This window comes from Triturus cristatus, chromosome 9 (genome assembly GCF_964204655.1).
Source record: "Triturus cristatus chromosome 9, aTriCri1.1, whole genome shotgun sequence".
NCBI lineage: Eukaryota > Metazoa > Chordata > Amphibia > Caudata > Salamandridae > Triturus > Triturus cristatus.
This window is the reverse complement of record NC_140592.1, coordinates 27,978,681-28,001,107: the sequence shown is the minus strand read 5'-3', so window position 1 is coordinate 28,001,107 and position 22,427 is coordinate 27,978,681. Positions and strand designations below refer to the sequence as shown.

The 22,427-nt window shown below is 48.5% G+C and overlaps 1 protein-coding gene across 2 annotated transcripts in view; it reads left to right on the top strand.

Moving 5' to 3' along the window:
• The first annotated feature begins 6,871 nt into the window (after positions 1-6,871).
• The window catches only part of PRRT3 (proline rich transmembrane protein 3), a 232,992-nt gene continuing 217,436 nt past the window's right edge, over positions 6,872-22,427 (top strand). The window contains exon 1 of one of the 2 annotated variants that reach the window (XM_085624293.1): positions 6,872-7,181. The gene's annotated coding sequence lies outside the window, so the exon portion shown is untranslated. Of the gene's footprint in view, positions 7,182-7,275; positions 7,510-22,427 lie in introns of those variants that run through there. The other variant, XM_085624292.1, reaches the window with a different exon arrangement.

Below are 22,427 nucleotides of genomic sequence, written 5' to 3'. Positions count from 1 at the left end.
AAGCTGCCATTAAACTTGAGACTGTTCCTTCAGGCGCGCTGCCATTAAATATGAGACTGTTCATTCAGGTGAGCTGCCATTAAATATGAGACTGTTCCTTCACGTGCCCTGCCATTAAATATGAGACTGCTCCTTCATGTGCGCTACCGTTAAATATGAGACTGTTCCTTCACGTGGCCTGCCATTAAATAGGAGACTGTTCCTTCACGTGCGCTGCCATTAAATATGAGACTGTTCCTTCACGTGCGCTGCCATTAAATATGAGACTGTTCCTTCAGGCGTGCTGCCATTAAATATGAGACTGTTCATTCAGGTGCGCTGCCATTAAATATGAGACTGTTCCTTCACGTGCGCTGCCATTAAATATGAGACTATTCCTTCACGTGGCCTGCCATTAAATAGGAGACTGTTCCTTCACGTGCGCTGCCATTAAATATGAGACTGTTTCTTCACGTGTGCTGCCATTAAATATGAGACTGTTCCTTCACGTGCGCTGCCATTAAATATGAGACTGTTCCTTCAGGCGCGCTGCCATTAAATATGAGACTGTTCATTCAGGTGAGCTGCCATGAAATATGAGACTGTTCCTTCAGGCGCGCTGCCATTAAATATGAGACTGTTCATTCAGGTGCGCTGCCATTAAATATGAGACTGCTCCTTCACGTGCGCTGCCATTAAATATGAGACTGTTCCTTCACGTGCGCTGCCATTAAATAGGAGACTGTTTCTTCACGTGCGCTGCCATTAAATATGAGAATGTTCCTTCAGGCGCGTTGCCATTAAATTTGAGACTGTATATTCAGGTAAGCTGCCATTAAATATGAGACTGTTCCTTCACGTGCCCTACCATTAAATATGAGACTGCTCCTTCACGTGCGCTACCATTAAATATGAGACTGTTCCTTCACGTTGCCTGTCATTAAATAGGAGACTGTTCCTTCACGTGCGCTGACATTAAATATATGACTGTTCCTTCACGTGCGCTGCCATTAAATATGAGACTGTTCCTTCACGTGCGCTGCCATTAAATAGGAGACTGTTCCTTCACGTGCGCTGCCATTAAATATGAGACTGTTCCTTCAGGCGCTCTGCCATTAAATATGAGACTGTTCCTTCACGTGCGCTTCCACTAAATATGAGACTCTTCCTTCAGGTGCGCTGCCATTAAATATGAGACTGTTCCTGGCACGTGCGCTGCCATTAAATGTGAGACTGTTCCTTCACGTGCGCTGCTAAATAATATGAGACTGTTCCTTCACGTGCGCTGCCATGAAATATGAGACTGTTCCTTCACGTGCGCTGCCATTAAATATGAGACTGTTCCTTCACGTGTGCTGCCATTAAATATGAGACTGTTCCTGACACATGTGCTGCCATTAAATATGAGACTTTTTCTTCACGTGCGCTACCATTAAATATGAGACTGTTCATTCAGGGACGCACTGATTAAATATGAGACTGTTCCTTCACATGCGCTGCCGCTAAATATGAGACTGTTCCTTCATGTGCACTGCCATTAAATATGAGACTGTTCCTTCAAGTGTGCTGCCATTGCCATTAAATATGAAACTGTTCCTGAGAAAAACCTAGGGAACCGACTCTACATCCCACAAACTAGAATACCGAGGCAAAGGCGGATCTCAATACATGGCATCCTTCAATAATTTACATCCCAGCGGGTGCTCCCCAACCAGTTTACTGTCAACTGTCTAGGGGTGGTTGTAGTTCACGTCATTTGTAGGGATGGGCGGAATGCTTCATTCTACCCACAAAATTACTAGAATTTGGCCACTCCATGTTAGTCTTCTAACACAGAGTTGTGGCCAAATTCACAATCACTGCATGGTAGAATTTATTTCCGCGAGGTTCTAGAAATGCTAGCGGGATTTGGCATCCCGTAGTGTGATTTTGTAACACAGGCAGTTGCAGTAGAGGGCTGCCTCTCGAGGAGTTTTGCTGCCACTCAGGTAAATTTTCGACTCGGGCGGCAGCAAAAGCAGCTTGAATGGACACGTGCTCTGGCGTACCGCGTGTTGCCGTTCATGCTGATTTGTCAGTGCTGCTCATGCCACTGGCGCTAAATTGCGCAACGAGCAGTGCAATGTGCTTGTTTTCTGCCCGTTGGCAGATCTCTGTGGAATCTCAAAGTGTTTATGATTCTACAGAGTCAAACTGTGCGAGTTCCGCCCACCCTAATAATTTGCTGCAGCGTAATTATGTGAAATTACAGCAAACATTATGCAAGATTATGTCAAATTAGGCAAGACGCATAACCCAGCATTTAGCACTATTTTCATAGCTTAAATGAACATTTTCGTCTAAAATGGACCAGAGAATGCATTTTGCACTAAGAGAATAGCGCTAAATGAACTAGAATTGGAACCGCAGAAACTATCAGCTACTCATGCTCGGTTCCCGTGCTCTTGCTGTTTGCATTTTTGCCTTTAATTACTCTGAATTACATGAGCAGTTGTAATTGTATCATTTTCTGTAATCACACATCACAAATGTAACGCAAAATTACTTTTATTAATCATGCCTATTTTCTATACCTAGGGTAAACAAAAAGAGATGTTGTACGGAGCGCTGAAACTTTTCAGACACTCACCCCCAGTCAAAGATCTGGGTTGAATCCATCATCACTCTTTAGCTCACTCCGCCACCCAGATCAACCTCAGCAATATGCAAATCAGTCTTGACCCAGTGCCTCATGGGAACAGTCCAGCCCAAACTGCCAAGCCAGGTCTTCCCTGGACCGGGAACAAACATCCTGGGACGGGTTTTGGGGTAGGGAATACCTGGTAGGGAAGACCTGGCTTGGCAGAAGTTCGTAACTATTTATGTGTATTAATGGCTCCTTCCTGGGCTATCCCCCTCCAGTCATGTAACTGCTACATCTTCTGCCCTGGCGCCCCCCAAACAGGCATCTGTTTCTAAGAAAAGATCTGGTGACGTAGGGGAAGTGGTTATCCATTCCATATGTCTACATGACATAGCCACCAACTACTTACCTCCTCTTTTGACTTCCAATGTAGAGGGACTGTTGGTGAACATTCTAGACCTCCCTGAAGGTGTCATCTTAATGCGCTGCGCAGGCCAGAAATAAAGGGATCCTGGAAAATTCACCTGAATTGAGGCTGCGAGCAGCCCAGCCAGCATCGCCAACTGGAAAGAGAAATCTTATGTTGTGACAACCTCACCCTCAGCTCCTTCTTTATCATCTTTAACCTGTTTCTGGCAGCAGAAGAATCTTCTTTAATCCGTCAGAAACTCCAAGAATTCAATCTATCTTGAGGGCACCACTCAGATGTTTCCACATCGATCCTGAAAACCATAACCATTCAGTTCTAAGGCCTCTGAACTTGCATCACCAACCTTCCTCCCTCTCTCCTGTCACAAGAACAGGATATCGTCGCGGTACGCCACCCTCCTCGGTACCTGTGCTCGTAGAGCCGCCACCAGAGGCCTCATCAACTTGTGAAACACCAAGGAGCGAAGGACAGACCGAATGTAAGAGACTTGAATAAGCACAGCTGTCTCCGCCACAGAAGCTGCAGGTATTTCCTGTGATCTTGACATAGCGGCCCTCGCAGATAGGCGTCCTGCAATCCACCATTCAGTCCCCCGGAAGGAGGATATCCCTCAGGCATATCAGAGTTTCTATTGCGACAGGACGGTACGGAAGGATTCGGTTGAGCTCCCTCATATTTATTACTGGCCAGTCTTGTTTTCTTCTTCTGCACTAGGAAGATGTTAGTGATAAAAAGTCCTTGGACATGGTTCCACAGCCTCCTTCTGCAACAACTCCTGCACCTCTGCGTTGATCGTATCCCAACCTTCCTGAGAAAAATATAATGGCAAACGCCACCTGGTGTGCATTGGGGTGGCATAGATTTCTATACGAAACTCTCTCACCGTTTGAAATACTCATGAGTCTTTTGATGACAAACCCCACTGTTGAAAAAAAGAGCCAATTTACCTCCCAATGTCACACTACATGTACCTTGAGTTTCGGCTTCCCTTGCCCGTCCTCTGCTGACGGCAAAGTGTCCTCCCTTCTACACTGAGGGAAGAATGTTGGTCTTGAAAGTCCATATTCCTGGTGGAAAGATTGTCCGTACAAGGTCCCCGGCAGTGAAACAACTAGGCCTGGGTAGATTGCAATTATGCTAATGGGATTGGAGAAATTTAGTGACTCGCGTAACTCTTGCAACGTGAAGTTCCCACAAAATTCCGCCAATTGCTGCATGGCAGAGGTTTTTCACATTCGTGCAACGCAATGACAACGGGAACAACGTGAGGCTTCAGAATGAGAGCTGGTGAAGGCTACTGAGATTTGGAGTCCTATCGTGGGATTTTTCATCGCTAGGGGGACTTCCTGCGACATTTTACGAACAAAGGGAGTCGCGGTCAAAGGGATACTTCTCGAGTAGATTTTCAATTTAGCAAAGTGGCAGCAAAATGGACTCAAAAATAGCGCGGCGCTGTTTGCAACTGATTTTTCAGTGCGGATGCGCTACCGGCGCTAAACTTGGAGTCCGAGCAGCGCGACGTGCGTTTTCCACCCATCGGCAGAGTTCTTGTGTAACTCTATGGAATTCCGTGGAATTACAATCCACGAGTTCCGCCCAGGCGCAGAAACAACCGCCATCTTCTTCAACCTTGGGAGAGACTCGTCCATAAACAGGGGCCAGGGATGGTTGTGCCTTGTCCAGAGAGGCAAAGATCTGACTGAACCAATCAATTTCTTCAACTTCATCCCCAAACCTTTCACCCCGGTATCCGAGCCATCGATCTTCCCAAGTTTGAGATCCATACACAAGAAGCACCCCTTCCATCTTTCAAAAGACAGTCCCACATTTGTGTCCCCAAGAAAGCAAAGCGCCCTTTGGGCCCAACCGGGATTTTTTTCTGGGTCCAATTGACCCCCTGACTTCTTCGCCTCTTCAGCTGCACATAAAATTCGGGACCCAGGTCCCAGGGTATCCAATAATTCATCTTGGGTGAGGACCAAGCCCCTATCCACACCTTTTATAGGATCCTTCCCAACTTTGCATTAAAATGTGGCAATTTTAGCATCCAATCCCGGAGATATGGCGCTTACACAGATGTTTTTGTCCTTGGGCATGCCGCCCTCATTTTCAATCCAGCGCTCCTATCCAATCAACATTTAATCTTGGCCTAAATAAAGAGTGAGGAGTCCACTCCTCTGAATATGGATGCCCAACGAGCCCCTGATCAAACATGGGGGTACCACCCTCGTCCGTAATATTAATACACGGCTTATCCTCCGTTTTCATCTTTTTCAGGACATTTCTACGATCAACAGCATCAGTGTAATAGTTGTCATTGTCACAGCATTAACCAACATTCTGTGAACATAAGTCACCATAGGGCGCCTGACTCGGGGCTCCCATATCACCCCAATAGGGTTTTGCGACATTGAACTCGAGTCATTTTCTCCCCATTGAGTTGAACCGTCACCAAACTCATGGCCCTGGTACCCACGAGCGGAAACATCATGTCTCTTAATCCATCTTTTACCGCCATGGCTACATCATCCCCCTGGCTGGGAATGTAAGGTGCCATCCTCGGGAATTAAAGAGCTCGTAATAGCATTTGCCCCTGATCAGTGGCCACTTGACGAAGAGTCGCTTTATACATAAAATTAGAAACTGAGTTGTGCAAAAATTCACAAGGGTTTTACTTAAAAGCGCCCTTGTCCTCAGTAGTAACACTGCGGTCACCCAGTTAAATCAACAAACAACAGGGAGTTGAATCCCCACAACATTTGCTTTTAGCAAGGTATATTAAGCACCCAGAAAAGGCTGCGCCTTCAAATGGCATTCACATCTGCCCGTGCAGCTGTGTGCATACACACTTCCCCGGGAAGGCTCTGCCATGCAACAGATCACACAATGTGTCTGACGATGAAACCCTTATAGACACACCTCCCCAGCAGCCTTGGGCTGCTACAATGTAATCACTCACGTGTGAACAGGCCGACGTCGACCTTAAACAAGAAACAAAAACGCCACAGCGCCTTGAAGCAAGCAACAGTTTGCACACAATCTTTGAAAGCAAGCGCCTGTGTGAAACTGACCAAAAGAAATGAAAAAACTTCACTTTAAAGCCAGGCTTACAATAAATAAATCTACAGCAAATCAGAGTCCAGTACTGGCACACATCACTTTACAATGCACATATATCTAGCAGCAAGAAACGGAGAAATGCTGCTTTGACTGCTGCAATGTATAGGTGGGGTGGGGTGTCCTTTGTGTTAATAACTTCCTGCCCTGCGCAGCAGGATTATGGGAGTTGTAGTGTTCTTTTATGTTCTGTATAAAAATGAAGCAAGAAGAGACAGCAGAACAGCCTCCTGTCTTGTAATGAAACGTGTACATGTTGTTGATGGTAGGGCACTGACTGGTGACACACACACACACTGGAGCAGTTGTGGGGCCGTCAGAGATCTCATCTCTTGGGTGCACGGGTCTCCTTGCCATGAGTTTCCCTACTCCATGTGTGCTTCATACCGCAATGTGTGGCTCAGTGGCTCCCACAATGCCCTGCGGCAGTCAGCTATAGTGATGTTGCTGATGGCAGTGCACTGACTGGTGACACACACACTGGAGCAGTTGTGTGGCCGGCAGTGCCTGGGATGGGTGTCCTTGTGCCTCCCACAACGCCTTGCGGCAGTGAGTACTCCAGTGTTCCTGGTAGTAATGCACTCACTGGCAGCGGACGGTGACCCGCGCACACTGGGGCAGTTGTGTGGCCGCCGGCGCTCTCAGTGCCTTGGAATGCTCGCATTGGCACGGCTGCCCGCAGCCCTGCGCAGACGCTGCTGTGATCTTGGCCGTACGCAGGTGAGTGGGCGGCGCTGCTGGCTGCATTCACGGGACACTCTCGGAACACTAACACTGCCGGTGACTTTTGCACTTTGTTCTGCTGGGAGATCCCAAAGGAAGGACTGTCTGCCCCCTCCCCTTCGTCTGGACCTGGGTGGCATTGCTGCTGTCAGCGGAGGGCCCCGGGCCCCGCATCCGCCTTCTAGGACACATTCCTTCTCCTCCTGGCAGCTAATGAATGAAACGGCTGACATAGCGCCGCTTCGGGACTCAAATCGCTGCAAGGCGCTTCCTGCTTGGAAGAGTGGGTGCACGGAGCATCCGGAGAAGGTGAGTTGGATTTATTCTCTGGGACCTGACGGGAGGAGGAGGAGAAGGGGTTAAGGAGTGGGTGATGCAGAGCCGGGCTGCTGGCTCCCGCGCTGGAGGTGTAACTCGGAGCTGTAATACGGCTGTGCGGGGATTATTGGAGCTCAAGGAGGGAGGGAGGGCATGAGAGGGGGGAGAGGGAGAGCCGCTGCGGCAGCCAGAGAGGAGACTGACTGCAAGAAGCGCAGGCGGCGCCGGCACTCGCAGGGGATCCGCATCAGCAGCACGCCCTGTGTGACCCTGGACACCGGGAGAGATGACCGCTGAGGATGGCGCACGCCTTGCTGAGGTCAGAGTCAGACTGCCCATTCTTCCATTTCACGTCCTAGAGAGACGGGGCGAAGGGGAGAGGAGCGACAGTGTGGGATGTGGAAAAGGACAGAGAAAAACGAACGAAGAGAGTGTGAGGCCGAAGGAAGACACAGAGAGAGGCAGTGAGGGACGGAGGCACAGAGGAGAGAGAGGAAGAGAAGCAGAGCAGTGTAGGGGAGATGTAGAGAGACTTGGAAACGGAGACAGGGGCTGCCTGGGGTGCACACGCGCGTGAACGCTTGTGTATGTGCGTTTGTACATGGCGTTTAGTGCTGGACACGGGCTGCGGTATTGCATCGTCTCGATTTCTTTATATTTGAGGAAAGGCCCCGTGTGGCCCCAAAACCAGAAGCGCGCGCCCCCTGTGCTGGTACTCGTGGCGCCTCTTGAACGAAGGGCACCTGGGGAAAGTGCAGCGCTCCCCAAAATATTCCGGAGGCTCCTTCACTATTCTTCTCACCCCAGTAAGGAAAGTTACCCACCCCTTCCCAATTATTTGTTTCAAGTGTTGCAATGTGATAGTTTAGCATTGTAAGCCAGTGCTGTTCTACGGGCACAGCTGACGTAAGAGGAATCGGACTATCTACCGCCTAGAAGAACGTAGAGTGCCCGAGGAGCTATTCGCTCCCCTGAGGTGCTGAACACATGGGTGACCCTGGCATGGGCGAAATGTTCTCTTCTAAGCGGGCAACCACCTTCATCTGACAGAGAAGGCACTGTGGCCACGCCCGCTTTCTCTGACACCTATGGGTGGGTACCAAGTAGTTTTATTTATTTTATTTCTAATGTGTTATATAGCGCGAGGATGACCCTTGCGGGTATCAGAGCGCTTTACAATAACCACGGCGACATGTAAAATCAGACAACATCCCCCCTTTCCAATCCCGTGGATCTCAGCATATTGTTCATTTTACACCCTTTTAATTCATTTTTCCGGGTTCTCAAATGATTTTATTTTAAGTTTAAATAATGAACTCTTTAAAGATCACTCTACACAGAGTGCGCACTTCTATACAAAGTGTTTGTGTTCCCCTGTTATTCCTCATTGTGCAGTCATTGGAAGGCTCAGCCAGCCCATGTCTATGGACCTTGACACGGAAGTTTTGCGCAGCACGCAGATGACGCTGCTCACATATGTTGGCACAGATGTTTACAGCAGCCACTGGACTGACATTGCTAAGATAGCTCGGCGAGTAAAGTGCGCGCTGCGGGGATCTAGATGTGAATGGACTCTCGTAGGGGCTGACTCAGCCCTTCATCTGTCTGAGGTCTCCAGTCAGTGCACTATTGACGCAGGTAACGCCACCGCCTGTGGCCAGACAGCGCCACACCTGCTTGACCTTGGGATCCAAACTCTGGCCCTGCATTGCGATTTTTGGTTATGTGTTATTCTCGTAACCACATGACATTAACGTCAGCTTGATACGGACAAGGCAATGACCTGTCCTTGACCTTCTGTGACCTCGCCCGTGACCTGCCCTGAGCTTACAAATTCCCGTGCAGCCCCAAGTAAACACGTCTTGTCCAGCTTTCTACTTTCAGTTGTGGCATTTGTTGTTCAGTTTCTCTTTCCAAAAGCAGGACTACATGTCCCAGAATTCTAAGCAAAAACCTGGCGTGAGTGAGCTACGTATGCATGACCCGGGGACACCGGGCAGTTCTGCCTACCCTGATCCGGATTAGCAGCGTTTGACATCTGGCTTGACCTCTGTCTGCCACCATGACCTCAGTCTTGACCCTTACCTGCCACCATGACCTCAGCCTTGAACCCTAGCTGCCACCATGACCTCAGATTTGACCTCCACCTGCCACCATGGCCTCAACTTTGACCTCCACCTGCCGCCATGACCTCAGCCTTGACCCCTAGCTGCCACCATGACCTCAGCCTTGACCTGTTGAGACTCCTCCCTTGGCCTGCTGATAACCCGATCTTCCATGGTATCGACCTGGCAGACTTCCCTATCTTCCCCAGCCCTACAAACTTGGGCGTCAGAGTCATGTCGGCATCACGGGAGGTCGAGGTTTTTAGGGTCGAGGAAAATGTTTTGTAGACGTTCCGGCTTTTTGATGTGGTGTCAGTCATTGATATGATGGGGTACACGTGCACCTTTCAGGTTAAGAGTACAATGGGGGTGGGGGTCATTTAGACCGGCTCGGACTACAACTCCCAGCATGCACTGATTTACTTAATGAAAGTAATCAGGTCGTTTATGTAGCATCTACGAAATGGGAAACAAAACTGTGCTCCATAGCGCTACGTTACAATGCACAAGGTGCAGTCATCTCCCCAGCACGACCCAGACTCTTCGAGGTATGCCCCACAAACATAACGCGTCATCGTCCCTGAAAGTGATATCATTCAATGTATGAGTTCCATGTGTGTTTAAATGTCATTTCCCGGCCTCGCTGCTGCTTCCCGTTTCTATGGTGTTTTATTTTTCTTTCAGGCGGGTTCCTTGTTCTTGCAGCTCGTTGCTGGTGTCAGGTTCCCGCTCTTTCAGGGCCTCCTCTCTGCAGCCTCAGTTTGTTATTCTTTCTCATTCTCTGGAGTTGGTTTCAGATTTATTCTCTTTGTTTGTTTTTGTGCCTCAACGGTGAACATGGGGGCGGGGGACAGCAGCATTACACCATAAAATTTAAAATTAACAGGATTAATTCTTCTGCAGACCACAGACTTACCTGCTTTGAGGGTACCAATCTTACGCCATAGCTGCCAGGTTTCCCAGCTCCATTTAGGCCCGTCCGGGCTTTTGTCTTAGTATCTGGGACTCGCAGTGGTAGTTAGCTCAGCATAAAACCAAGACTACAAGTCCCAGAATTCTGTGAGGAAACAAAATCCGGCGTGGTCTAACTAGTCACGCTTGGACCTGGGAAACATGGCAGCTCACCCGGCTGAACAGCTTTCATCTTCTGTGGTCCCTTCATGGGGTGAGTAGACAGAGATCACAGGTCTCCAGACTGAGAATGTAATCCCCCCTGAGAGACTGCAGCATGCGGTTTTAATTCATTCACCCATTATAAAGGCATGACTACAAGTACCAGAATGCAAAGGGGGAAATAACAGGAGTGGGAAAGCTACCAGTATCCTGTGCCCCGCAGACTGTTACAGATTTCTACAGCAGGTGCTCAACCCACTGGGATGTCTAACCATCAGTATGTAACACTCAGGCTTCCAACAAAAAGAATTCTGCTTAAGGTGATGAATGGCCTTTTCACTATTAATGTCAAATTGTTGCATATAACACACAAGAAGAGCATGGGGGATTGGCAGGTAGAGTTGCTGCTGCGTGATTGGTTCACATAATATCTGTTGCTTTCATTGGTGGTGACTGGCACTCCCAAAAACAATGTGTTGCCTGATCAGAGAGTCGGTCGAGTCAGGTGTATGTTGCAATAGGTAAGTCAGGTGCATGTTGCAATAGGTAAGACAGGTGTATGTCGCGATAGCTAAGTCAGGTGTATGTTGTGATTAGCTAAGTCAGGTGTATGTCGCGATAACTAAGTCAGGTGTATGTCGCGATAGCTAAGACAGGTGTATGTCGCGATAGCTAAGACAGGTGTATGTCGCGATAGCTAAGACAGGTGTATGTCACGATAGCTAAGTCAGGTGTATGTCATGATAGCTAAGCCAGCCACATCAATGTCTCCAATCAATATATTCGGAGTAGGGCCCTACATGAGATATACACACTTTCTCTCTCTCTCGGGATTTATCGCGTTGAAGCTATTGTTAGCATAACATATAAATGGCTGCAGAAATATCCTTTTCAGTATGTTTACATCTTGTTGTCAAATAGAACGTTCTAATTACTTCGAAAGAAGGAGAATGAAAATAAGAAATATATTGCTTATTTGCTGCAGGTATGCAAGCACTGTGTTGACTCGTTGTGTTCGTTTAAGAAATCAATGCATTCTGGTAGTTGTAGTCTGTGTTTGCTTCGATTCACAAATTCCCCTATCTTATCATTTGCAACAAGAAAGTCCAGAAGTGGAGTCAGTGTTTTCAATCAATCAATCAATCAAGGCGTTTGTAGAGCACGACTACACACCCGTAAGGGTCTCAAGGCGCTGGGGGTGTGTGTGTGTGCAGGTTCCAGCCCATCAAGGAGGGGGTCTGTTGAAGAGCCAGGTTTTGAGGTTTCTTGCAAAGATGGGGAGCGATGTTCTCTGTCTGCGGTGGAGCGGTATGGTGTTCCAGGCTTTGGCCGTGAGGAAGGAGAAGGAGCGGCCTTCCAATCTGGTCTTTCTGGTGCGGGGAACCACGCCGTAGGAGAGCTGGGCTGATCGTAAGGTTCTTTGGGGTGCGTGGAATTTGAGTCTGCTGTTCAGGTATACTGGTCCGGTGTTATGGAGGGCCTTGTGAGCATCTTGAAGGTGACTCTAGCTTCGATGGGGAGCCAGTGGAGTGTGCGCAGGTGCTGGGAGATGTGGCAGTGACTTGGCAGGTTGAGGACCAGTCTTGCGGCGGCGTTTTGGATGTTCTGTAGCTTGCGGGTGAGGTTTTTGTTTATTCCGGCATAGAGTGCATTGCCGTAGTCGAGCCTGCTGGTGACCAGGGCGTGAGTGACGGTCTTTCTGGGTTCGAGGGGGATCCATTTGAAGGTGGGTGTGGAAGCAGGAGAACGAGACAGAGTTGATCTGGCGGTCCATTTTGAGCTCTGAGTCCAGGATGATTCCCAGGTTGCGTGCGTGGTCCATGGGGGTGGGCGGGCTTCCGAGGGCAGGGGGCCACCAGGTGTCGTTCCAGGCATCGGGGTGTGGGCCCATTATGAGTACTTCCGTTTTGTTGGTGTTTAGTTGTAGGCTGCTGTTTTTCATTCATTTGGCGACAGCTTCCATGCCTTCTGAGGAAGTTGTCTGGCGGTGTTGGGTTCGTTGGATAGGGAGAGGATGAGTTGGGTGTCGTCTGCGTATGACACAATGTTGAGTCCGTACGTTCTGATGATGGGGTGAGCTGAGCCATGTAAACGTTGAAGAGTGTAGGGCTGAGGGAGGATCCTTGGGGGACTCCGCAGGTGGTAAGTGTAGGGTCCGAGAGGAAAGGGGGGAGGGTTTTGGTCCGGAAGAAGAGATCTGCAAACCCAAGTGTGCCTCATGTTAGCAATGAAGACATGAAGGTATTTGCAATGGTACGTAAGTAAGAATGTAGCAAAGAGGCCAAAGATAGAATGTTCACTCAGAGCTGTGCCTTGCTATCTAAAGGTGATCATTTCAAACAGTGCGTGAGTGAATGTGCACGGAGGCAGAAGTCTCCCACCGCCCATTAGAAGTGATTTCTGCAATGAGACCCAAGGCCCAGTAAAGTAGTAAGCAAAACAATCGGCATGACCTTACACGTGTCTTAGGGCTGTGTGTGTAAGTGAATGCACGGCAGATGGCATGTGCATGGATGTCTGTAGGTACCTTGTTAATGACTGAATACATGCATGTATGTTTCACGCCGACGCGCAGGCTCAGTGAGCTAAAAGTTACCACTGGCATTTGCAATGGCCTGTAGGTGTCCACTTCAAATCTTTGCAGGGCTGACTCAGCCTCTCATCAATCCGTGATTAGTGACTGGACTACAGTGGACAATTGGTACATCTGTTTGTTGCACTAATTGGAAATGTGAATGTCCGCCGCTATGCTGTGAGGAACAAGTTATAATGGCTATTGTGTGTGTGTATCGCAGTATAATAGTCAAACCTACTGACTTCGTCAATGCATCTTTCCTTTCAGCTCTAGTACTTGTAGATGGACTTAAGGCTCCATAAATGGAAAACTATAAGTACCAGAATGGGAAGTGACCTCTTTAATTTGTTCTGCTTACACCTATCATTAACAAACCATAAGGTGTCCACAGGCCTCGTCCATTGTCTCCAGCCTTACCATTGCTGACTCAGCCCTACCACTCTGAGGTCTCTGCCCTGCCATCATCCAGTGTATAGACCACTTCTGCCAGCAGGAGGTCTCCAGCCTTACTCTTCCTGACCCAGCCCTACCACTCTGAGGTCTCTTCCCCACCAGCATCCAGTGTATGGACCACTTCTGGCAGCAGGAGGTCTCCAGCCTTACCCTTCCTGACCCAGCCCTATTCTCTGAGGTCTCTTCCTGGCTAACATCCAGTGTATGGACCACTTCTGGCAGCAGGAGGTCTCCAGCCTTACCCTTCCTGACCCAGCCCTACCACTCTGAGGTCTCTTCCACTCCATCATCCAGTGTATGGACCACTTCTACCAGTAGGAGGTCTCCAGCCTTACCCTTCCTGACCCAGCCCTACCGATCTGAGGTCTCTTCCCAGCCATCATCCAGTGTATGGACCACTTCTACCAGCAGGAGGTCTCCAGGCTTACCCTTGCTGACCCAGCCCTACCACTCTGAGGTCTCTTCCCCGGCCATCACCCAGTGTATGGACCACTTCTACCAGCAGGAGGTCTCCAACCTTACCCTTCCTGACCCAGCCCTACCACTCTGAGGTCTCTTCCCCGGCCATCATCCAGTGTATGGACCACCTCTACTAGCAGGAGGTCTCCAGCCTTACCCTTGCTGACCCAGCCCTACCACTCTGAGGTCTCTTCCCCGGCCATCATCCAGTGTATGGACCACCTCTACTAGCAGGAGGTCTCCAGCCTTACCCTTGCTGACCCAGCCCTACCACTCTGAGGTTTCCTCCACTCCATCATCCAGTGTATGGACCACTTCTGGCAGCAGGAGGTCTCCAGCCTTACCCTTGCTGACCCAGCCCTACCGCTCTGAGGGCTCTTCCCCGGCCACCATCCAGTGTATGGACCACTTCTACCAGCAGGAGGTCTCCAGCCTTACTCTTCCTGACCCAGCCCTACCGCTCTGAGGGCTCTTCCCCGGCCACCATCCAGTGTATGGACCACTTCTACCAGCAGGAGGTCTCCATGCATTCACTGCCTCCTTTGAGAATACGCAGTTTCATCTGCAGGGGCGGCTCCTCCGTAATGGCGGAGGAGCGTCGCCCCACTGGTCAGAGTTCGGCACAGAAAAATAAAATGATATTAAAAGAATAATATAATGTTATTTTCCTTTGAGGGGCTCTGGCTGACCGTGCCTGCTTGTGAGGCGAGGCCAGGCCAGGCCATAACAGGCAGAAGTAGGCACTTAGAAGGGTGCATGTACGTTTTTGGCCGGCCGTTTTAGGCTGGCCAAACAGACATGCGCACTTCAATTTCCTAACCTATGTCCTCTAACCTCTCGCTAAGGCACAGTTTACCTCTTTATTCCTTTTAGGGAAATTGATGTCTCTGAAACCTTCTGCAACCTTTGATAAAGTGTCTTTCGCTCCCCTTCGCAGCTTGTGGTCTGTTTGATGAAGTGTGGCACAGGCGGGGCACGAATAGCCTGGATGAGTTAAAAGATATCTGGCGACCAGGAGCCCAGTAGTTGGCACAGAGGATCCCCCTTGACATTAAATGTGTGTTTTGAGTTGGCTTGCCTCGGGAAGGGGCCAGAACTGTCCAAGATCTAGTGTTTATCAGTGATTTCTTGTTCAGGCGCCACGTGCTGCTTGTCAATGCCTTCAATGGGGCAGGAGGTGAAAACTAAGTGTGCAGATGAGGAAACCAATCTGTGGGCCCGAATCTTCAAATGTTTGCAGACCAAAGTTCAGTTTATGTGGGCAAGTGATTGCATTTATGAGCGGCAAGCCCCCACCGTAGATTCACCGAATGTGATAGTGCCCTTGGAAGGCAGATTTGATGTCCTTGAAATTCTGTCACACCAGTTTATTTTTTTTCAATTCAAGAGTGAGTTCACTTCTAAACGTTGGTGAACACTCCTAGAATCAATCAATCAGTGGATTTGTAGAGCGCTTCCTGTCACCCGTGAGGGTATGTGGGCGAATAGCCAGGTCTTCAGGGACTTTGGGCACTCTGTAAGAGATGAGGAGGCCGGTAGATGAAAAAGGGTCGTTCGTTCCATGTCTCCACTGCTAGGTAGAAGGAGTGACCACCGCGTCTGCTACGTTGGATGTAGGGAGTGAGGGTAGAGAAAGGGACACAGAGCTGAGGTGTCTGGTGGCTGATGGAAGTTCAGGAGGTGGTTCAAGTTGGTGGTTCTGCAGTTGTGTAGAATTGTGTATGCGTGGGTGAGGAGCTTGAACTGGCATCCTTTCTGTACCGGGTGCAAGTGGCTCTTTGGGCATCACTGACCTTTGGCAAGTAGTGTTTAACGCACAACACGGTTGCATATTTACTCCTGTTATGTAGTAAATGTTTAATTGACCCCCCCCCCCCCCCCCCGAAAAAACACATCTGGGAGTTTTGTCTAGGGGTGCGCTTACTCTTTCACGAAGCTGCTGAATGTGGCCCATTGCCCATGTGAGGCTTCTAGGCGCTTTATGCAACAACCCTCCCTCTGACTGAACCCAGAGTAGCTGGAAACTGTCTGCAGATCTGTTCTCTGCAGGGGTTTTTAAAAGCTATTCTGCGCACGTTGGTATTGTGCAGGGAAATAACACGAATTGTTTTTAGCAACATATCTCCTAAGCAGGTCCGTGTTGTTGATGTTAAATAATGAACTATAAAGTGATGTTTTTCGCACCAAGGTGACAGAGAAAATATCTTTTGTTGACTTCGCAGTGTTTTCCGCAAACATCTCGCGAGCAACAGAAAACAAACCTTGGAGCCTCGTCCGCCTTCTCCACTGAAAAGGGTTTCGCGGTAGAAAATATTTTCCCCACAGATAAAAGTTTCAAAGAGCAGAAGCGGGTTTGTCCTGCACTTTCAGAAGCCGTCATTGATGTTTGATACGTTTGGTTACACGTGAGTGTTGCTTAAAATCTGCCACAGTCGCAGAGACCCCGGGGTACCCTCGGGGTCCTCTGAGAAGTCCTAACGCGTCAGAAATCTTCTCCAGGGCAGGCGTACGCGTCGGGAGTGAAAATCTTGCTTTTCCGCGAGCTCCTGCGAATCTCCCCTCGGAAGGGGGGAGGTGCCCTTGACGTGAAGGTCAGTCTGTGTGAAGGGATGGTGATGACAGCTGTTCAGCCGGGGTGATGTCTCTGGGAGGTTCTCTTCCTGTGGCGCACTCCCCGCCCCCCCCACCCCTCTTCCTGCTTTTCTTCAGAATTGAGGGCCCCCCATGTTATTTCAGCTGTATTCGGGATTGCACTGCAAAGTGCTGTGGGATAGTATGTGTCATGTCTCTACCGCACATTTCACCAGATTATTTTGCATTTTTGACACAAACTGTTGCTGATGCAAACTGTCCCAGACTTTTGTACCTTCATGTGGCCACAGTGTTACCGCCGCACTCGAAATGTGCACAAACAGGAGACGTGAGCCCCTGGGGTTACCACAGGATGGCCTTGTGTCCACAGCACACTGGGATTGTGGGTGTTTGTTGTCAATATGTTTGTCATTAAAGGGATACTTTATGGCTGTCTGCCTGCTCAAGGCTCGCGGGCCGAGTGACACAGGTGAGGGCAGCTCTGGTAGTATTACACCAACTGCCTGCCCAGGAATTGATTTATTCATTCATTCACTGGTTTATGTATTTATTTATAGGGGATTTTTTTTTTAAAGTACGAGGGCTGCACCTGGTTTATAAGACACTATATGGTTCTTGGTAGCCACATCTCCCTTGTACAAGCCTCACAGCTGGCTTTGACCTTCCTGCAGTGGGTTGGGGGAGGGGGGTTCGTGCCACACTGTTGTTCCCCCTCACCGGGTGGTCTTTATCAGCTTTAGTTGAACCCTATGGAATTCGCCAACAGTGCCACTGCACCAGCAGTGATGCTGCTGGAAGTCTCTAGGGCCACTGAAAAACTGGCACTACTCCCACCAGCCAGTCCAGTCTGTGGGGGGGGGGGGGGTGAGATATAAAATGTGTAAGTCTACGCACATGTGTTTACACATAGAAGTAGGCGTAGAATTCTGTATTTCTGTAAATCATACATAGCTCCAGGTGTACACTTGTGAAGCTCCAAGAGTAGCATTCTACTAGCATGAGTAGTTGTGCATGTGTAATTGTACGTAATGTACTATTATAAGTGTGTAATCGCGTAACCAAAGTACTTTATTTTGTTTTTATTTTATTTTTGTTTTCAGAGTTTTCTATAGCGCGGACCAGACCCAGGGAAGGGTATCGGAGCGCTTTACACTGAGGGCACAATACGAATAAAACAATTTGCAAAAAAGAATAGCACACATAAGATCAGCTTATTTGCAAAGGTCGTAAGGTCGCAGGCGTGAGAGTATTTCTAAGCAACGGGTCGAGGGCAGCGAAGGTGTCTTTCGGGGGACAGCAGGGGAACGTTTAGGGTGTACATCTGGAATGGTCCATGTGATAGTTTACGGGAGGAATTTGCACATAAGGAATGATTTTGCTTCTTTTTTGAACAGAAGAGTTGAGGAGATTTTTCTGATGTAGGGAGGAAGCGAGTTCCATGTTCTTGGTGCTGCTCCGGAGAATGCTCTGTCAGAAGGTTTTTTCTTTCTAAAGCGTGAGGGTTTCAGGAGTAAATTGTCAGCAATCCTTAAGTGTCTGATTCCTCCAGATATGGTCACTTTTTGGGATAGGTACTGGGGCGTATTGTGGTGAAGCGCTTTGTGAGTGATGCATGTCATTTGTAGGTGGATTCGAGCTTCAAACGGAAGCCAGTTGAGCGCTTTCAGGTGTGGCGATATTTGGTTAAATTTCCTGGTTCCTGTTGGGAGTCTTGCTGAGGCGTTGAGACAGGTTTTTAATGGGGCGGTTGAGATTTTGGGAAGCCCCGCGAGGGTGGTGCATCCGTACTCCAGCCTTGAGATGATCAAGGATTGAACTGCAGTTTTGAGGTCCTGGTTATCGATGAAAGGTTTCATTTTCCTGAGATAGCTGAGGTGAAAGCGTGCATTTTTAGCTAACAGGTTGATGTGTGTTTTCATGTTAAGGTTCTTATCTAGAGTAATTCCAAGTGATTTGGTGGAGTCCACCAGAGTTGGCGTGCAGTTAAGTGCAGTGATCAACTTGGACCATTCCTTTGTCTCCTGGGAATTATTAGGGGGGGGGGGAGATTAGAAGAAATTCAGTTTTTTGCGAGTTTAGCTTGAGGAAGTTGGTTGTTAGCCAGTGGACCGTCTTTTCGAGTGCCATGTCCATCGATATTATGTCTTCAATGGAGGAGATCTTGATGTAAAGTTCAGTGTCGTCTGCGTACATGTGGGAGGCTATGTTTGCCTGCTGTAATAGTTTGGTTAGCGGTTCGACATATAGGTTGAATAGGGTGGGGGATAGGGTAGAACCTTGTGGTACCCCCAGAGGGTTTGGTGAGGAGCGAGAAAGATTTCTGTTCACCATGAAAGATTGTGTTCTGTTTTCCAGAAAGGATTTAAACCATTGAAGGACTGAGCCAGATAAACCATCCTATTTTGCAGTCTTTTTAGAAGTTTTTCGTGATTGACCGTGTCGAAGGCTGAGGAGAGGTCAAGCAGGACTAGTAGACAGGTTTCGTTGCGGTCAAGAGCAAGGAGGGCGTCGTCCACTATATGTAGAATGGCTGTTTCTGTGCTATGGCCGGGTCTGAAACCCGATTGGTGGGTGTTCAGAAGGTTGAAGTCCATGATGTGTTGGTTCAGGTGTTGTTGAACCCATTTTCCAGGACCTTGGCTAGCATGGGAATGTTATTTATGGGTCGGAAATTGTTGGGGTCGGAGGAGTTCGCAGTCGGTTTCTTTAGTATAGGGGTGACTTGGCCTGTTTTTAGGCAGTCTGGTATGTGCCCTTGCACTAGCGAGGCGTTGATGATTTTGGTCCAGAGAGGGGAGATGACTTGGTAGATGTGGGGAAGGCAATTAGAGGGGACTGGGTCAGTAAAATGGCTGTTGAGTTTGGTGGTTGCTAATGTTTTGGTGATGTCATTAGGATCGTAAAGTTTGAAAGTGGACCAGTGAGAGTTATTTTTTGGCAAAAGTAACTCGGGTTGATCAGGGATTTCAGCTTGAGAGTGCTTTGGGGTGGTTGCGTACGCTGCGGCCATGTTAAGCTCGAGTTGGAGGGAGTTTGTTTTTGCTGTGAAAAAGGAGGAAAATTCTTCACTGCTAAGCTGTGATTTTGCGGTCAAGAGAGGATTTAGCCAATTTGTTAGATTGCTGTTTTAGAATGTCAAAGAGTTTCTTTGGTCTGTTCTTGGCATTGTTTAGTTCTGATCTAAAGAAGTCTTTTTTTGGATTGAAGAATACTTTTGTTATAGGAGTTTCTAGCTTGCCGAAGTAGTTTGAGATGGAGAGGGGAGGGATGCTGTCGCCATTTCCATTCTGATGATCTAAGTTTACGTCTTTCTTCATTTAGAGCTCCGTTAAACCAAGGGTTTTTATCTTTGTCTGGAATTCGTTTGAGCTTAGGTGGGGCAGCTTGGTCAAAGATCTTGGTCATCGTGGAGTTGTAGTGGTCGGGGAGGTCACGGACGTTAGACATGTTGTTGGGGGGGATGAGAACTTTCTCACAGTGGGAGGCTAGGGTGTTCCAGTCAAGGTTTTTTGTGTTTCTTATCCATTGTTTAGGTTTGTTTTGTAGCGGGAAGGTTTTCTTGGTAGCGGAGGAAATACTGAAGGTGATGATGTGATGGTCAGACCAGTCACAAGGGGTGATCTGGATAGATTCAATCGTGTTTTGTTTAGAGACGAGCCAGTCAAGAGTAGCACCTTTAGCATGAGGGGGCTTTGAGATCGCTTGGATCAAGGAATGGTCTGCTAGGAAGGGTTTGAGGGCGTGGACCTGTTTGTGAAGGGGGTTTTCCCAATGGAGATTGCCGAGGAATACGTCGTTGGAGAGAGGGGTAGAGTTTGTTGTGATGATTTCCATAAGTTGATCTGTAAATACTGCGTTCTTGCCTGGGGGATGGTAGAGGATATGTAGCTTGTGGGAGTGGTTATCTGAAGATTTGACAGAGATCCCAAGGTATTCACAGGAGTGCATGGGTTCGGAGTGAAACTTCGAGGTGGTAATGTTGGATCGATGAATGCAGGCTAATCCTCCGCCCTTTTTAGGTCTCGCCTCACCCAGCGCATGCACTGGTCTGGCGAGACTTATTGAGAGGGCTCCAAAAAGTACTACCAGGCCAGCCTAGAGCTACAGTGCATGTGCCCAGGCGCACGCGCAGCTCTTTACCGCGATTACATTCACGGCCGCTTTGATGTTTGATCGCGATCACTTTACGCTCGGCATAGCCAATAGGTCCCGCTTTTGGGACCTTATAAGTATTTAGTTATGCAAGTGTTGCATGGCTAAACACTTATAAGGTCCCAAAGGCGAGACCTATTGGCTATGCCAATGCTTGTTGAGAGGTCTGTCTAGTCTAATAATATTGTAGGCATGGGAGGCCGCTGCATTGAGCCACGTTTCCGTGAGGGTGATTCTGTCCGTTTTCATGTTCAGGGTGTGGTCGGCGACACCTGAGGCGTGTTTTGAGGCAGAACGGCAGTTTAGGAGAAGGCAGGAGATCAGATTAGAGGAATTCTTTATGGACGGCTCGTGAATTTCGTGGTTGGTGGTTACGGATCGGAGGTTGTTCAGGTTTATTCCTCTGAGTGTTGGATGGGATGTTCTGTTTGGGTTGATAGGAACTGAGAGAATAGAGAACTCTTCTTCAGTGGTGATGAGGTGAGCGGGACATTCGTAAGACAGTAAGAGGGTTTGGATTTCCTGGTCCGTTGGGTAGTAAGAATCTTCTTCGAGTCTGATGGGGCTCGTTGGGTTTTCATATAGTAGTAAAAGGGTGTGGATTTCCATGTCCGTTAGATAGTTCAGGAGTTTGCGAGTGCGTAGGAGTCGATTTGACAGAGGCAGGGGGATAGTTGTTATCACATTGTTGATTAGCGCAAGAGCGTGTTGAAAATGGGTAAGTTTGGAAAGAGAGTTTTCAGCAAGAAGAAGGATGCTTTTGATATCTAATATAACATTCTGGAGTTTTCTGGATGTTCGGTAGGACTGGGTTATGAGAGGGTCTTGTTCAGAAGTGTGATACGGAGGAGGATACATGATTGGCGGACAGGGAAGGCTGGGAGTGGTACTGCTGAGGGGTTTGATGTCTGTGTGGGTAGTGTGGTGGGAATGTGTGGCAGGGAGCGGGAACGGGGAGGTGGATAATGAGGGATATGTGCTGGCTGGGGGCTTTAATCTGACTCGATATAGTGGCCGTGTCGTGGTGGGTGACATCAGCGGTCAGTAGAGGGTTGTGGAGGAGAGTGATGGAAGTGGGGCTAGGGGAGGTGGCAGAGTCTGGAGATGTGGAAGGGCGGAGATTGCTAACTTTGTTGTTTTCCCTTTTCTTCTCCGAAGGGAGTGTGTATTTTCTTGTGGAAAAAACACTTCTCCTAAATAACTGATCAATTTTGGGGAGGTATTCATTTCTCATGGCCACCTTGGGAACAGATTTACGCCTGTCTTCCTGTCCTTATCCTTCACAGGAGTAAATCTCTGACTTCTTCCAGAGTAAGACTAGGCCAAGGAAACATGTGTAAAGGCTCAGAACTCACAAGTAGGGGGATGCATTCACATTTTTGGGGATATTCCCGCCCAGCAACTTGAAGCCTCCACGCATTGGAGCATGTTTACTCCAAGTAGTATTAGAGAACACTGGTGTAATGACACTTGTGAGCAGATGAACCGATGAGTGTAAATTTGCATTTGTGAGTACAGAACGTGAACTTGCACACAGCACCGATAGCTTTTTTGTGTGTAAGTTGAATTTGCCGCCAAATTGGCTTTGTGAATGGGGCCCTTTAGCGCCAAGAAGCTCCTTGGTACACATATGTGCAGTGAGCTTTCCAAAATCCTCCAAGCAGCTCTCAAGTCATTTTCACTCCTGTGTGTCTATTTTGTAAATGTGGTTGCCATAAATTTGTGATGAAATCCCTCGCAATGTTGCCGCATGAAAAAGCATACCGTTTCCACAGGCGCTAAACTGTA